Here is a 19,164-nt window from a genome sequence, read left to right as displayed (position 1 = left end):
GCGTCCCACGGAACATCATACACGCATGAAGTCACCCCAGCTGCTACTTTGGTATCGAACGGGTACGCAGTACCAAGACATGCGTTACGTCATGTACGTATGGGGTCGCGCCCGCTGCGCGTTGCGTATGTGACGAGGGCACGCCACCAGGCCCAGTGTTACATCGCAGACGTATGGTGTGACGCCGGTTACGCCGTTCCTTCTTTTTTTGTCTCGAAAGTAAATGTAAACAACTTTAAACAGTATATGACAGCAAGGGATAATCTAAAATATGTTAAACATTTATATATTTCTAACTGTAATAAACTTACATTATGATAGATGTATTTTCTCAAAATCGCGTTGGGTGTGGCCTCCTTGCACGCTCGGTGCACGATTGCCATGTGACCTTAAAAAAAAGCATTTGAGTGATTCATAACATTACCCATTGTAACAGTTGGACGACCCCACCAATTTTAGTCATTCTCTCTACAGCGTTTGATGCGAAGCACCACTTTACCTTAAACAACTTTTTCGAAAAGTTTTTTTCTGTGTACACATATCTTATTCTACACACAACATGCAACCATCATCTTGATCAATATTCATGGTCTGTACATTAAGCCTTCCGCTTGTGATTGCCATGCATCTTAAACGTTACATTAAAAAACAAATGTGTATTACATGATGTCCCTGGTGTGTGTGTGCACATTATTGTGCAGCTTTGTGGCCTGGGTATTGGTGGCTCTATGGAGTATCATCAGCCACGGGCAGAGTGCACATCCTAGATCACATGTGACAAACAGTAATGTGTAGGTTTGTATTGCACTATGCTCTGTTGTCAGGCTTTACCAATATATTAGTGTGTCATATGTGGGACTTTCAGATTCATGTTTGACATACATTGCTTAACTGTAATGAGCGTTATCACTGTGTATGATGTAGCATCACTGCTGATCCTCCCTCCATCCGAGCACATTCACATGTGTATGCTTCGCGATAGCAACACTTTCAATAATACCGCACACCATTGACATGCATGTCTGCCCATATCCACAAACTTGACAACAACATGTAATGATAGCCATTCAATCTTTTCGAACAGCATCTCATTAGCAATAGTTACCTCCCTCCCAATACATGCTACATTATTATAAATTGCGCATTCTGTAACTTCAAAAGAAACACACATAACTACACTTCCTGGCTAGGCAGGAACTGAACAACGCCCAGATCCCCGGAACATTTATTCACACCCCTACGCTGGCCCGGCATACGAAAGCCCAGCCCACTTTGCATATGTATAAATAGGATAATGACGATGCCACATGTCCCAGTTCTTCTACACTGCCTCAGGTGATATGGCCGCAACCACCTCACATATCACAATGCGCAATAAAAAAAAGGAATCATTGAGGTGTACACCATCCTGGCAATCAAAACTCCATCGGAATTGTGAACACTGCTGCCCATAGTGTTTGACCACACAACAATGACAGCAGGTGAGCAGTGGTGCCTGGGTGCACAGGGGCTTCAATTGAGTGTGGTCCTGTGGGAGGGGTGGGGTGCATCAGCCTGGGTGCGCAGGTGCGAACAAGCGATGTCGCCGTGCGTAATGATGTGATCTCTGACTTCATTCAGTCACAACTCTCTGTCTCATTTTAAAGACTTGCTGGACTGTAATGTAGGCCTCCGCCAGAGGACAGCACTGCCCTACAGACACGTGCTGAGCGCAGTGCTGTGGTAGGGGTGGGGGGCATCAGCCTGAGTGCGCAGGTGTGTACAAGCAATGTTGCCGTGCGTAATGATGTGATCTCTGACCTCATTCAGTCACATGTCTGTCTCATTTTAAGGACCTGCTGGACCGTACTATAGGCCTGAGCCAGTGGGCAGCGCTGCCCTACATACACGTGGCGTTGGCTTTTAGGGCACCGTGTGGAGGAGTGTGGCTCAATGGTTAGAGCGGCAGACCCTGAGGCAGAGTTCTGGTCCGGGACCAGGGTTCAATTCCCGCCTCGGCGGGTCTTGGGCTCAATTTCCTCGGACCTGACAATTCTCGCCTCAGTGCCTATTCTAATCATGGGCCCCACGCTGCAACTCTGGGCAATAGCTTGCTTAACCTCCACACCGGCCCCAACATGGCTAGGATGCCTGGCTTCACCCTGGGGGTGCCCAGGAGTGGACACTCCACAGGGAAAGCCAGGAAGGGTTCCACAGCGGTATGAGTAATAGCGCCAGGAAACCGCTTGGTGACAGTGCGCTCTACAAATACCTTGACATTTACATTTACATTTACATTTATCGTAGTGACCTCACATACACACAGGCTTCCGCCACTGCATTACACACGCACATAATGCTTCTAGCATGCACTCTGTTCCTTTGTATGTGAATCCTTGTTATAACATATTATTATTTAACCTTGTGCATTGTCGTGCATTCCAACTCCTCTTTGAACCACGATTACCACTAACACTGAAGGATGCACTCAACTGGTGTTTTCTATTAAGCTTGAAATAAACCTTGATTTACATCCAGACGTTTCCACCATTAAATTATTTCTCCCTTTTCAGACACTGAATTGACCTAAAATTATGGGAGCGGGTGCTCATCCCGTGATGATGCCCTCGGCATTCTGACGCCTTCCATCAAGGTATCAAGACACCGTCCCCGACCGGAGACCTGCTCTCTCACCCTAGAAAGCTACCCTGGACTCAGACCTTGCACCAACACGTCGTTGGACACACCAATGGTAACAGGTGAGCAGTGAAGCCTCGGTGCGCAGGCCCTACAATTGAGCACAGTGCGGGGGAAGGTGCTAGGGTGCACATTCATATGTTTCATTTTAAGGACTTGCTCGACTACACTCTTTCTCGCGGACCCGAGAATCCTAGAAAAACGGGTGACGGAACGTAAACACTGAGGGCTGGGTGCAATAGGCTCTGTCTCCTCGTCCCTCTGTTCTTTTGACTCTCCCTCCCCTTTTCCCTTCCACCCACTCCCTCTCCCTCCCATTCTCACTATCTTCCTTTCATTCAGACTACCTTTCTTTTCCTCTTCCACATGGCACACATACTTATGTTTCATTTTTGTCTTTCAGGTTTTGTACTTTGCTTCCGGAGGAGTCCCACCCACGTATTTCATGTTAAACTGTAGTTTGTTCTAATAAACTTGCTTTTCCATTGATTTGTGTTGTTTTAATAAAGATTATTTTTTTTTCAATAAATAAGTGAGTGTATAGGTCTTCTTTTTCAAACAACACTTGCCTGTAGTTTATTGTGAAAATCGTCTGTTTATAGGAGGTTTAGAGAGAAAACATTTATAATTAGCGGTGCACCTACCAAATATAAACAAAGCCTGCGTAATTCTACAACTGCAAGGATTCTATGCATGTATCACTTTATAACACCACGGGTACTGCCTGTGTGATTACAGAACCAATAAGGCACTGCCTAGCACCACCGCGACTTCAGGGACTGCCGAGGCCAATCCTGCATATTTAAGTAAAGCCCCGGATGGTGGTGATCCCTGGACTTCAGTTGGCCTTGAAGCCTTCCCGAACAATTAGTAAACTGTATCTGAGAAGGTGGCGATCCCCTACACTACGAAACGTCTCTGGGCCCTTCCGCGCCTAATTTACATGTAACACAGAGACCCCACAATAGAATATTAGGATTAGCCATGGAACATTACCCTCCAGGAGCCTAATTCAAATCAACAAGTGAGACCCCGCTTTTTTTTCTCTTCATTTTTACCATCCAGATCTGCTCTATTAAAGTGATACAAGGTTTTCCTCCTCTCGCTTCAACTAGTCAAACAAAGATTTGCTATCACAGGGTGGAAGCCATGCACCCGCCCTTTAATAGCAAACATAAATGTCCCGCGGATGCTCACCACAGGACATTCTATGAGCTGCGCCTGGGAGGTCCCGCTAACTAGGACCATGATGCATTGGTTAGTATAAACGCATTGTAGCAGGGTTTCCGTTCTCCCACAGAACTGTGCATAGAGATTTGGAACCTCGGTGAATTAGGGTGACCCAAAACACACCTCAGTACCCAAAACCCCTTACCAGGCTAGCTACAGTGTCTCATTGGTCATAACAAACTCCCAATGTTTAGACAAACCAGAACATGAACTTACGATACCTCAGGTTACGTGGAACACATGAACACTCTTTCGTTATACAACCATTTCAAACCAGAACGTGGAGTAAATGAGGACACGTGCACATTTGAAATATTTATTTACTAATGTCGTTTTCTCAAACGCAGTATCTTAGATAATACAAGGAAACATATTATCAGAAGCAAAGTTATCAGCATAGTTACTAGTCCATAAAAAGCAAATGGTGACAGCATACTAAGATGCTGTAATGAATAAGGGTTAACACCACCTATTTCTCACCCTCCCTAACTAGCATATTATGTTAATATCTAAGAAGGTCTCTTTGGGTTTTAGCAGGGCGGGCCCATACCTCAAGATCCTAAAATGAAGAGATCACATCAGCATACACCAGCTCTCTCTGCATGCGAACAGCATCAAGTGTGTATGTGTGCTCTAAGCAAAGCAATATAAAACCCGCCTAAAGCCAGAACTTGGCAGGAGCTGCACTTATGTTATGTCTATGAAGGTGCGGAGATCAGACTTCACAACAATTGTGTCGAGTTATCTTCTAGGCTTCAGCACTCGCTGTACAGACATAGTTTACTAAGCAAAGCTGATATCAGAGCAATAACATATTATTCTCATGTAAATCACAACGCTCTTGTAGGTTGAAAGCTAAATCAACAAGTAAGTGTCGTGTGCAGAAGCAGCAAAAGGAAAAATGGCGTTTAAACATTTAATAAGCTCACGCTAACTTAACACAATATATAGATAAGCAGTAACTATATGACACCCCCCCATGATCCGAGCACGGATAAGATAAGATAAGATAAGGGCCTCTTCATGAAAACAGAGTTCAAGAACGATGAGCAATGTTATAATTACAAGAGGGCCAGAAAAAATTCCATGAACCAATTCAAAATGTCAATATTGTGGTCATCAGCACTCAAGTCATTAGGTCTGGGAGGTGAAAAACGCAAAGTAAAAGGTGACATGATCAGAAATCAAGAAAGATTTTATGGTAAGACCGAATATGCAAAATATGCAGCAACAGCCTCCAACATGAAATCACCGTCTTCATCCGAAAACAGTTCAGCCATCCAATTTAAAAGTGGGAAAGAACATACGTGCTCTTCTAGTACCGGAGCCTCTATCACCATCAGAGGACAACTCGGTGGGTTCTCAATAAAGCTCTGTGCCAAGAAATCCTGCGCTGCTGCGAGTATGTTCCAGGGACCCATTAGTCCATGCATCAATGCCAAGGCCATAATCCTATTGCCAGAACAAACCAACTCGTGAGCCACGACGGGACACATCAGCTGATTAAAATCGACGTCAGGAGAAACCGTCTTGCAGAGACACAAATCAATGGCCCAGTCAAAGTCACAGCTCAGGCAATGAAATACAGGCTGGACACAGGTGAAATAGGAAAATCGAAACGATAATCCAAACGCCGTGCTTAAAGTCGCAAGCGGCAGTGTGCCATAATATTCAAGCATCCTGTTGCGAAACAGTGCCAGGAGGGGTTGCGCGGCTTCTTGCACACGAAGGGCATCCATATTTAAAGAAACAAAAAATTACCAGGACGCCTGCCGCTAGTGCCAGCAAAACCGGGAATCCACCAAACAGACTTGAAAAAATGGAATGGAAGAAAGCAGGAATGACTCCAAATATTTTCTCAAATGAAGTCACGAGACCACTGCTAACTATTTTAAAAAAGTGCGCCAGCCCCGTCGTCGAGGAAGCGTTAAAGATAGAATGAACCAGTTCGCTGAAATGCAACGGTAAATCAGTATTTAAAAGGGCTTGAACCTCTGTACAGGTGTTAGCTATGTGGAGCACAAATGTTTCTCTAGCCGAACTCAAGGCCACTTCTTTTTGGGACAATAGAGCTCTTATTCTGCTCATGCCATTGAACTCCGCTTTCAAGGTTGGGATGCGCGGCCAGATGGAAACATCCCTGTTCCCATGCGTGGGTGGGTACAGCACATTTTTGCAGCAAACGACACACTCAGTTACCGTTACCACATAAGCCACACCTTTAATTAACCCGCAACAATCTTCATTATTTAAAAGCAAATAACTTCCGTTTCCCAGCAAGGCAAAAGTCGGGGTGATCGCAGGAACTGGAGTCCCTTTTAAAACACAGGCTAAGTTTGGCCGGTCCTGATTACAAGAACCGTGCAACTGTATGTGCCTACACATTAATGAGTGATCTGGTCTTTCTGTACACTCCTTCCCATTCAGATAAACTTCCTGTCTGTCTTTCAAACATCTATAAGTGAAAGGAAGGGACCAGACTTCATGGAGGAACGCACTACCTAAGGGCTCATAGCGACCTATGGCAACATATCGCATATAATTTGTAAATTTATACAAAGCAAAAGGCAATGTTATCAAACCGTGGATAAGCCACGTTGCAGCGGTGGCCTCTGCCACAGAAAAAGGCAAGGACTCTAATCTCTCAATATGTAACATAGAAAAGGAAGCATCTCGCATGGAAAGCAAGCGCTACTTCTCAGTTAAATTAAAGGGGGCAAAGAGAGAAGAAATATTCATATAGGTCCATGGCACCTTGCCAGATTTAAGTGTTTGAAGGGTCCATGCAACCTGCATGATAGAACGCAATTGATTTTGACCATGGTACAACACAGACACTTCATCCTGCACAATATCTACCACAGAAGACACAATATTATCCAACGTATAAATGCGGGAAGAAAGCATGTTAATACTATTGTCTACTACTGCAAGCACTTTTTTCCAGATTAGCTTGATCTATAGCTCTAAGGCGTGTCGCCGCTTCAATCTGTGATGTCTTCCAGATTTCATTGTAAACAGCATATATCCACCTTTTTGATCTACTACTAGCCGGGCCTTTAATGAAATCATTTAAATCTACATCATCATTTAGCTTTGCAAGATGTAGTTTAACTGCAGACAATTTAGAATGTGTCAGCCAATTTTGACATAATTTGCCCACTGAGTAAGTCGTGACAGAATGTTCAGAGTTAAAACGTGGATCAGGTCTGACTTGTGTAAAGCCATCAGACAAACCCAGAAAACGGTGCTGGCATGAATCAGCACTTCTGTGCCACATCAGCCAACCTTTTGGATCCAAACTGGATATGTTAAAGGATTAATTCAGCAATAGGGTCTGTAAGTCCCTTATTGAAAACTGAGTATAATCACTCCAGCCAGAATATTCTTCTAACTCTGGGATGGTTGGAGAATTCAATTTTTTAGAAGTAGCCAATCCAAAGCACGTTGTCTGTGAAATAGAGGAATTCAAAAACATCATTTGATTCGGGATGAGACAAGCACAGTGCAAAGCCTCAGTGCCTTGTACCTGCCAGCTTTTAGAACCCCAAACTGATTTTAGGTCAATAGTTTCCTTCCATAATTCATAGCCGCCAACAGCCAGCTGATCAAGAAAGGACTTCGAGTACAATAATTTGGTGTCGGTAAGTCTAACCTTGGACATAGGCTTCTGTGTCATTTTGAAATAAAAAGACTCGGGATTAGACTGATTGAAGTCAGTAAAATAAGTGTACTTTTTCAAAAAAAGTACTTGAACTGCCTTGTTTAGGTGCTGGGCAATGCTCCCATTGTGTATAATTTACAGTATTCCTTCTGGAAGTCGTTTTATGTAAGAAGTGATTGCCAAAATGTTGAAAGCAAAATAAATCACCATAATTAGCAGATTCTAAGTACAAATCCTCCGCATCAAAGGCAGCATAGTATTTCAAATCAGAAAACAAAGACTCTACGGCCTGAACATCCCAATCATCAGAACGTATGTTTTGTTTCACCACATCCCCCATATTAACTCTAAGTACATTAGGGACATTAACAACCTCAGTAGGGCCATGAATTTGAAATCTAACGGCATCCCACACTATCCCATCAAGGACAGGCCAAGCAGTGATGTTAACAAAAGTCAAGTCTCTTTTCAGTCTGTGTGCAGAATGCGATGAGGAAAGGGGGGCAAAGTTTCATTCAGATGTTGAATGCATGTCCTTTCCTCGACATAGTGTCCATTTATAATCCTGAAAAAATAAAACACAAATCCAATTGACATAAAAAGGTAAAGTGAAAAAAGCACCAGCCAAATATATGTCCAAGGGGGAATCAAAAAATGTTTTTTAAACAAGCTGGCATAAACTGCAAAATGTGAGGGTTTCTTCGAGGCATTGGAAACAGTGTCAAATGAAAACCTGGATTCTGTGGCCAAACGTGCTTGCAGGTCAGGCATGGATAAATCAGTGGGGTAAGTATAGTCTATTTCATCATGGTCTGTACCGGGCAAAGTACTTAATAAAGGACTGGAAAGAGCAGGTAATTCGATGGCCATTTCAGTTTCAGGATTAGAAGCAGTGGCCACAACTGAATTTCTCACAATGGAAGGACAGGAAACTGCCGGTGTCATGCTAAGAAGAATCGGCCACTCTGTGTATCTTAACATTGTCAATTGAGATAAACCTGTTTTCCTTACGACCAGGAAGTGGTAGTAAAATGACTGTTCTTGTGCCCTTCACGCCAAGCACTGGAACCGGAGCTCGATAGGAAGGACCAAATTCTTTCTTGTTATCGATCTTCTCTCGAACCAGTTCTCCAACTTGGGGTAGCCAGCCGACTACCGGGATCTGCAACGCAACATCCAATGTGGAGGGCAAATGTTCCTTTGCAAGACCGTCTCTGGTCTTTTGTAGATCCTGTAAAACATCGCAATGTTCATCTACGTCAAAGGGTGTGGCGCGAGCCACGCAGTCTAGACCGTCAAGGTCAGGGACGTACATCTTGATGCCAAAGAGCATTTCGTATGGGGTCCGCCCACCCAGAGACCTTCTAGGGAGATTATTAAGAGCACGCTGCACGCCATTGAGGTGGGCCAGCCAGGTTCTGCCAGTGCCTATAACTCGAGCTGTCAAAGATTGCTTTAAATCACGGTTCATTCGCTCCACTACACTATTACCCTCAGGTCTGTAGGGAGACGAAAACTTGACTTGGACCCCCATCGAAGTCATGGCATCCTTATACGCCTTAGAGGTGAAAGCCGGACCCTGATCCGAATGGAAGGCACCACAGGCAAAAACCCCCACAAAGATACGCAAATCTCTAATGACAGTCCGTGAATCAGCGCTGCGATGGGGCGAGACCCACACAAAGCGTGTGCATGAACCAACTGCTACTAAGATATACTTATACGCAGTATCAGAGGAAAAAGGACCGCAGTGATCTAAATAAACACAACCTAGTGGTTTATTAGAAATGTACAACTGTGTCTGTGGCGGACGCGCAGCAGTCGAAGGTTTAATCTGCTGGCAAATGTCACATTGAAGGAGGTAATCACGCATCTGTTTGTACAGTCCCCGCCACCAGAAACGTTGTTGTAATTGAGTTACAGTGGCCGAGACGCCCGCATGCGCAGACGCCACACCTTCATGTGCTGCTGTAATCAAGTCAGCCCTGCGATCCGAGTTGGGAATCAAACGTTCCCCAACATCAGGAATTTTCACAAAAGGAACCTTTTCGGGACTTAAGTGGTAAGTGTACTTCGAAGGGAACCCCGTAGGATGTTTACCTCCCTTCACATTGGCAGCAACAGCCGCCAAGATGTCACCATCAATTTTAGTTTTGGACCTAGTAACTGCTGCAACCAAGTATGTAGAAACCGCTGATTTTGCTGCTTCATCAGCAAGCGAGTTACTGACAGCGTGGACTCCAACACGCTGATGGCCGAGAGTATGAATCACAAAAACGAGTGGTAACGTAGCCTTAAGCTCCGCCACTCACTGTGTTTTATTGTGCTACCCTTGGAATCACGAAAATCATTCTGAATCCAAAAGAACAAGTTTTCATTGTAAGACTGGACACAGTAGTAAGAATCACTCACAATAAGAGTAGTTACACTAGGATCAGCGTACTCCAACGCTAGTAATAGAGCACGAAGCTCTGCCAATTGTGCGGTGCAGTCCCCCAGAGGCTGCGTGTGTACTGCCTTGGACTTGAACTCATTGTTCACCATGGCACCGACCACAATGGCGCATGCGGAAACGTAGGCGTGTTTAGAGCCATGCGCAACCTGCGCCGAACCATCAGTGTAAATGATGCAATGGAAGTCCTCCAAAGGTCGCATAGCTAGAGGAGCAGGATGAACGAATTCATACTGCAAGTACTCTTGCGACCGTAATGAGGCGTCAAAAATAAACGTGACATCCGTGGACGTCAAGGACGCAGCCCATTGAATCCACCGAGGGTGCAAAGCTTTTGAATTTGGTACACTGGCTTTCGTGACTGCCTCCAAATGAGGACAGGGTGTAACAACCAGCATGCGTTTCCCCTGTGACAGAGCTCGTTCCTTAAGAATCGCCATCTGTACAGCTGTTAAAACCTTTTCCACAGTGGGAAACCGCATTTCAGCCGAAGTGTACAAGTGTGACTTGTAAGCAATAGGTACTGTGTCTCCTTCATTAAAAGTGAGGTACGTGAAACCCACTGTCCCAGGAATTATTCTTATCACCAGGTTGGTGTGGTTATCACGAGTCAGTAAGAATTTAGAAGCGAGCAGATCAGCCTGCAAGGATTGCAAGATGGCTGAGTGCTCAGGCAGCCAGCATGATTTGGAAAAAGTTGGTTGTATCAAAGCATACAAAGGCTTGATACGCTGGGCGTATTCCGGAATGTATGTCCTCCCGAAATGTAAAAAGCCCAGTAAAGACTGTAATTTTTTCAGTGTTGTAGGAGCGCGCAACTGTGCGCATTTCTCCAAGAAGTGAGCAGCCAAACCTCTACCTTCATTGTTAAGCTCATAGCCCAGGAACAACCCTGTGTACTCAGCAATGTGCGATTTTGCAAAGTTAAATTTGTAACCCATATCTGCAAAGTTACAAATAATCGAATTGACACGACACAGATGCTCCCAAATTTCGTCGTCTGTGAGATAAATGTCATCCACATACGAGCAAATTTCTAAACAACAAGGGGACCCAGCGGGTAGCTAAGGACCATGGGTAGCAGTTACTTTAAAGGAGACATAGGTCCTAAGCACAATTTAAATAGGGAATCAATGTAGTATAGACCACAATAGGCTCTATATATCACTTTTCCTTGTCCAGCCGGACAGGGAACTTTAATAGTTAACTTAATGATAATCTTATTTACAATACAGATATACAACAACGAATCATTGCAGTATAGCACACTCCTGTGCCATACCATGGAAAACCAGAAGGAAGAATAAGATGATAGGAGAGGGTGTATCAGGCAAAAGGAAGAGCGGACAGGTCACTATTTTTGGGTCAAAACAATTTGTTAGTGTAACCTGAAGCGGCGCATACAACAATAAATGTACAATAAATCAACTGTTTTCCGGAAACGACAGTGAAGGGGTTAAGGTTTGAATGATATACTACTCGAGTGTCATGATATAAGACCACCAACGTTGGGCGCCATGTAGCAGGGTTTCCGTTCTCCCACAGAACTGTGCATAGAGATTTGGAACCTCGGTGAATTAGGGTGACCCAAAACACAACTCAGTACCCAAAAACCCTTACCAGGCTAGCTACAGTGTCTCATTGGTCATAACAAACTCCCAATGTTTAGACAAACCAGAACATGAACTTACGATACCTCAGGTTACGTGGAACACATGAACACTCTTTCGTTATACAACCATTTCAAACCAGAACGTGGAGTAAATGAGGACACGTGCACATTTGAAATATTTATTTACTAATGCCGTTTTCTCAAACGCAGTATCTTAGATAATACAAGTAAACATATTATCAGAAGCAAAGTTATCAGCATAGTTACTAGTCCATAAAAAGCAAATGGTGACAGCATTGAAGAGATCACATCAGCATACACCAGCTCTCTCTGCATGTGAACAGCATCAAGTGTGTATGTGTGCTCTAAGTAAAGCAATATAAAACCCGCCTAAAGCCAGAACTTGGCAGGAGCTGCACTTATGTTATGTCTATGAAGGTGCGGAGATCAGACTTCACAACAATTGTGTCGAGTTATCTTCTAGGCTTCAGCACTCACTGTACAGACATAGTTTACTAAGCAAAGCTGATATCAGAGCAATAACATATTATTCTCATGTAAATCACAATGCTCTTGTAGGTTGAAAGCTAAATCAACAAGTAAGTGTCGTGTGCAGAAGCAGCAAAAGAAAAATGGCGTTTAAACATTTAATAAGCTCACGCTAACTTAACACAATATATAGATAAGCAGTAACTATATGACAGCATACTACCACTACTTACACAGGTATACTAAAGCGACCAGAGAGTAGTAAAGAGGCAGAGGAAGTGCAAAATCTAAAAATATAAATCCTACCAGAAGTGGGATGACATAGTTCTATGAGCCGATGACCCTGGGATGATTAGAAACAGCTACATGAAGAAAACGGGTCTTCAGCACAATGCAAGCAACTTTGAAATATTGGTGAGGGCTGCCTTCTTTTTACCTTCTCCCGCTTGTCTCTAAATTTATGTAGTGAAGAGGCAGACAGCAGTGGATCCGATAAGTAGATTTATTGCAGGAAAACAAGACACCTTAAACACCCACCAACAGGAGCAGACAGCAAGGCAACCGTCTTCTCCAGCACCGTGTACAAACTCCCCAAGGTTCCCCTCATGACAGCCCTACATTCTAACATTACATACTTACATTCTAGTAGAATTACATACTAACATTCTACTATGTCTTACATTGGAATACTACACAGAGCACATGACTTTACAGCAATGAGCTCATGGTTTCATCCAGGAGTCTTAAGACTGGTAGGGGTGAGTAGTTCGCTTCCCACTCCCTGTATAATATAAACGCAAACTAACACTACTTCCACAGGTATACTACAGTGCCCAGAGCACATCACTTACAGCAATGAGCCCCGGATTTAGGCTCATAGTTTAATGTGGAGTGGTGTAGCTCACTGGTTAGAGGCGGCAGACCCGGAAGCAGAGGACGGCCCGGGACCAGGGTTCAATTCCCGACGCAGCAGGGTCGTGGACTAGGGTCAGCGGACTCGATAATTCTCGCCTCGGTGCCTACTCTAACCAGGGATCACACTCTGCAACTCTGGGCATTAGCTTGCCTCATCTCCACAATGGCCCCCCACATACGCCGGGGATGCCTGGTTTCACCTTGGAGATATCCAGTAGGGACCATCTCACAGGGAAAGCCAGGACGGGTTCCCCAGCGGTCTATAGCGCAGAGATACTCCTTCGGGAGTCGATTCTAGCGCGTTAGAAACTCACAATTAATTAATCCCTGAGTCTTCAGACCAGTAGGAGAAAGTAGTTTGCTACCCACTCCCCATATACTATAAACGCATACTAACACTACTTACACAACTATATTACAGCGGCTAGAATCCTACAGTGCCCAGAGCCCATCACTTTACAGCAATCAGCTCGATTTGACCTCCGAGTCTTCACACCCGTAGGCGTGAGTACTTCGCTTCCAGAATAGTATAAACTCACGGTAGCGGTCAGTAGTTCTCTTCCCACTCCCTGTATAGTATAAACACCTACTAACACTACTTGCACATGTATACTACAGCGCCCAGAGCCCATCCCTTTACAGCAATCAGCTCGGTTTGATCCCTGAGTCTTCACACCGGTAGGCGTGAGTACTTCGCTTCTGGTATAGTATAAACGCACCGTAGCGGTCAGTAGTTCGCTTCCCATCAAGTCTTCACACCGGTAGGCGTGAGTACTTCGCTTCCCACTTCCGGTATAGTATAAACGCACGATAGCGGTCTCTACATTGCTTCTTACTCCCTGTATGGTATACATGCGTACTAATACTACTTGCACACGTATCCTACAAAGTCTACTTTATAGCAATGAGCTCACGGTTTAGGCTCTCGGTTTCATACCCGAGTGTAATAATAATAATAATAAAGGGGTTTATAAAGCGCCTGGTGACGCCATCCCGGCGTGTCCCCGCGCTGTGGAGGGAGTAGCAGTAGAGTGCAGAATCTAAAGGGTATACAGGTAGGTTTTTAAAAGTTTCCTAAACATTGTTTCAGTCTCTGCTAGTCTAATGTTCATTGGGAGGGAGTTCCAGTTTTTTGCTGCCAACGCGCGAAAAGAGCGGCCTCCCATTCTGGCCTTTTTTATCCGGGGGACTTTAAGAAGGCCAATACCCATAGAGCGGAGTGCTCTATTGGGCTCGTAAGGAATGGCTAGATCCTTCAGATATTCAGGGGCTTTCTGAGAGGTTATCCTATAGCATATAAGGAGCGCTTTAAATAGGATCCTCTTTTTTATGGGAAGCAGTAGCAGCATATCATCTCAGCACCATGTCACTCTGAGCAACATTGCACTTTCAGACAGGTAGGAGTGACTACTTCGCTTTGCACTCCCCCACAGAGGTTACAGTGCTCCTACCCCCCTTTCCTACTTTTTTTGTTCTTTTCACCCCTTACTCAGTTCAACGGAATCATAAAATGGCGGCCAACACTTCCTAGTTGCAACCGCTTGCAGCGCTCGCAACTATTAAGCAGCAAGCTCGTGCTCATAACGCCTCAGCCAATCAGATGGCAGAATTCCCAAATATCGATATCTGTAAATTTTAATATTTCTCAAAAACTACTGAACGGATTTACACCAAATAAACAAAAGCGTGCTTTCTAGATTAAGACCCTTCCCCCTGCCAAATTTGGGGTAATTCCGTTCACCCGTTCGACATGTAGCTTTGTCTAAAGTTTCCTATGGAAATTAACATGGAGAAAACACGTTTTGGGATCCCCTTTTTTCTCGCACCCCCCTTGAAGAATCACCCCCAAACTTTCAAAATAGGAGCTGATATCAACAAAGAATTAGTTTTTAAAATTTCATGAAGATTCATCACGAGAGCAAGGAGGTTCACGCTGAAACTCGTAGGGTAGTTTTGGCTGATGCTAAATAAATCGCTTTGTAGCATACTTTGAGTGACGGTGTCTACTTTGAAGGAGTGCACGCATGCTGTCCGGGCATGGTGAAACTATATATATATATACTAGCAGCCCGTCCCAACCTTGTCCAGGAGCATTAAGGCTTCCCCTACCCCAGCCTCCCCCGACATTGCCCAGCAGCCCGTGCCCTTGCCCGCCCCGTCCCCCGCCTACCCCGACCCCCGCCTGCCCCGACATTGTCCCCAGAGCCTTATCTCAGCCGCCGCTCCTTAGTTCACCGATCCTCGCCGCTCTGCTCCTCACAGCCTGTCCGCCGCCGCGGAGACTTACCTCAGCCGCCGCTCCTTAGTTCACCGCTCCTCGCCGCTCTGCTCCTCGCTGCCTGTCCGCCGCCGCTCCTCCCCCGCGCCATGTCTGCCTCTCCACTGCTTGCACCGCCGCTGGCTTGTCCGCTGCTCCTCACGTCACCGCTCCTCCCCCGCGCCATGTCCACCGCTTCTCGGACGCTGCTCCTCCCCGTGCTCCTGACGTGAGCACGCATGTCGCGGCCGGCCCTACTTTGGAGGGACTACTTTTTTTATATACATTTTGTAAATAACGTTTATTTTTAATATTTATATAGCCTATAACCATCTACACACCCTGACCATTTCAACGGTGTATCGGGTGTGTAGTTTGGCGCCGTGGTTCCCGAGTTTACCCGCCTCAAAGCCTGAAAGTTCTTACTTTAGTAGTATATATATATATATATATATATCCATCCAAAAGGTGCCTGCTATGGAGGAGCCCACACACCGGTTAGTATCTGCCCAAAAATTTTTTAATGAAAGCACTGCACAGGATGGAGCGCGATGGCATCATCATTAAGAGCTCTGCTTCCCGACGCGTTTCGTGCTTAAAAGCACTTCATCATGGGCTGCATACTTTTAGTTTGAAAAGGTCGGCACATCGCAATTAAGTACATCTTGGTTTTGCAGATCCCGCCCCGGGGGGCGTGGTTACCTGCCAAGGTTTCCTGGATCTTGTAGTCTCATCACACCACAGTGGGCTGCGTGCCGTTTTTCAAAATTAAAATCCATAAATCCCCAGTGGGTTGTGCACACCAGGTACCTCCCTGTGCAGCAATCTTGTCTTTCACCAAACAGCAGCCAGTGTCATTACGCCGGAGGGTCGCTTGGCACCCCAGCTCGACTGCATACACAGCGGGACTTCTCCTGCGGTTCAGGCAAACCGCTTCACATCCATCCAAAAGGTGCCTGCTATGGAGGAGCCCACACACCGGTTAGTATCTGCCAAAATTTCTTTTAATGAAAGCACTGCACAGGATGGAGCGCGATGGCATCATCATTAAGAGCTCTGCTTCCATACGCGTTTCGTGCTTAAAAGCACTTCATCATGGGCTGCATACTTTTAGTTTGAAAAGGTCGGCACATCGCAATTAAGTACATCTTGGTTTTGCAGATCCCGCCCCGGGGGGCGTGGTTACCTGCCAAGGTTTCCTGGATCTTGTAGTCTCATCACACCACAGTGGGCTGCGTGCCGTTTTTCAACATTAAAATCCATAAATCCCCAGTGGGTTGTGCACACCAGGTACCTCCCTGTGCAGCAATCTTGTCTTTCACCAAACAGCAGCCAGTGTCATTACGCCGGAGGGTCGCTTGGCACCCCAGCTCGACTGCATACACAGCGGGACTTCTCCTGCCGTTCAGGCAAACCGCTTCACATCCATCCAAAAGGTGCCTGCTATGGAGGAGCCCACACACCGGTTAGTATCTGCCAAAATTTCTTTTAATGAAAGCACTGCACAGGATGGAGCGGGATGGCATCATCATTAAGAGCTCTGCTTCCCGACGCGTTTCGTGCTTAAAAGCACTTCATCATGGGCTGCATACTTTTAGTTTGAAAAGGTCGGCACATCGCAATTAAGTACATCTTGGTTTTGCAGATCCCGCCCCGGGGGGCGTGGTTACCTGCCAAGGTTTCCTGGATCTTGTAGTCTCATCACACCACAGTGGGCTGCGTGCCGTTTTTCAAAATTAAAATCCATAAATCCCCAGTGGGTTGTGCACACCAGGTACCTCCCTGTGCAGCAATCTTGTCTTTCACCAAACAGCAGCCAGTGTCATTACGCCGGAGGGTCGCTTGGCACCCCAGCTCGACTGCATACACAGCGGGACTTCTCCTGCGGTTCAGGCAAACCGCTTCACATCCATCCAAAAGGTGCCTGCTATGGAGGAGCCCACACACCGGTTAGTATCTGCCAAAATTTCTTTTAATGAAAGCACTGCACAGGATGGAGCGCGATGGCATCATCATTAAGAGCTCTGCTTCCCGACGCGTTTCGTGCTTAAAAGCACTTCATCATGGGCTGCATACTTTGAGTTTGAAAAGGTCGGCACATCGCAATTAAGTACATCTTGGTTTTGCAGATCCCGCCCCGGGGGGCGTGGTTACCTGCCAAGGTTTCCTGGATCTTGTAGTCTCATCACACCACAGTGGGCTGCGTGCCGTTTTTCAAAATTAAAATCCATAAATCCCCAGTGGGTTGTGCACACCAGGTACCTCTCTGTGCAGCAATCTTGTCTTTCACCAAACAGCAGCCAGTGTCATTACGCCGGAGGGTCGCTTGGCACCCCAGCTCGACTGCATACACAGCGGGACTTCTCCTGCGGTTCAGGCAAACCGCTTCACATCCATCCAAAAGGTGCCTGCTATGGAGGAGCCCACACACCGGTTAGTATCTGCCAAAATTTCTTTTAATGAAAGCACTGCACAGGATGGAGCGCAATGGCATCATCATTAGGAGCTCTGCTTCCCGACGCGTTTCGTGCTTAAAAGCACTTCATCATGGGCTGCATACTTTTAGTTTGAAAAGGTCGGCACATCGCAATTAAGTACATCTTGGTTTTGCAGATCCCGCCCCGGGGGGCGTGGTTACCTGCCAAGGTTTCCTGGATCTTGTAGTCTCATCACACCACAGTGGGCTGCGTGCCGTTTTTCAAAATTAAAATCCATAAATCCCCAGTGGGTTGTGCACACCAGGTACCTCCCTGTGCAGCAATCTTGTCTTTCACCAAACAGCAGCCAGTGTCATTACGCCGGAGGGTCGCTTGGCACCCCAGCTCGACTGCATACACAGCGGGACTTCTCCTGCGGTTCAGGCAAACCGCTTCACATCCATCCAAAAGGTGCCTGCTATGGAGGAGCCCACACACCGGTTAGTATCTGCCAAAATTTCTTTTAATGAAAGCACTGCACAGGATGGAGCGCGATGGCATCATCATTAAGAGCTCTGCTTCCCGACGCGTTTCGTGCTTAAAAGCACTTCATCATGGGCTGCATACTTTTAGTTTGAAAAGGTCGGCACATCGCAATTAAGTACATCTTGGTTTTGCAGATCCCGCCCCAGGGGGCGTGGTTACCTGCCAAGGTTTCCTGGATCTTGTAGTCTCATCACACCACAGTGGGCTGCGTGCCGTTTTTCAAAATTAAAATCCATAAATCCCCAGTGGGTTGTGCACACCAGGTACCTCCCTGTGCAGCAATCTTGTCTTTCACCAAACAGCAGCCAGTGTCATTACGCCGGAGGGTCGCTTGGCACCCCAGCTCGACTGCATACACAGCGGGACTTCTCCTGCGGTTCAGGCAAACCGCTTCACATCCATCCAAAAGGTGCCTGCTATGGAGGAGCCCACACACCGGTTAGTATCTGCCAAAATTTCTTTTAATGAAAGCACTGCACAGGATGGAGCGCGATGGCATCATCATTAAGAGCTCTGCTTCCCGACGCGTTTCGTGCTTAAAAGCACTTCATCATGGGCTGCATACTTTTAGTTTGAAAAGGTCGGCACATCGCAATTAAGTACATCTTGGTTTTGCAGATCCCGCCCCAGGGGGCGTGGTTACCTGCCAAGGTTTCCTGGATCTTGTAGTCTCATCACACCACAGTGGGCTGCGTGCCGTTTTTCAAAATTAAAATCCATAAATCCCCAGTGGGTTGTGCACACCAGGTACCTCCCTGTGCAGCAATCTTGTCTTTCACCAAACAGCAGCCAGTGTCATTACGCCGGAGGGTCGCTTGGCACCCCAGCTCGACTGCATACACAGCGGGACTTCTCCTGCGGTTCAGGCAAACCGCTTCACATCCATCCAAAAGGTGCCTGCTATGG

The sequence above is a fragment of the Lissotriton helveticus genome, chromosome 2_1 (assembly GCF_964261635.1).
Source record: "Lissotriton helveticus chromosome 2_1, aLisHel1.1, whole genome shotgun sequence".
NCBI classification, from domain to species: Eukaryota; Metazoa; Chordata; class Amphibia; order Caudata; family Salamandridae; genus Lissotriton; species Lissotriton helveticus.
The sequence above is the reverse complement of the archived record's forward strand: the minus strand, read 5'-3'. Positions refer to the sequence as shown.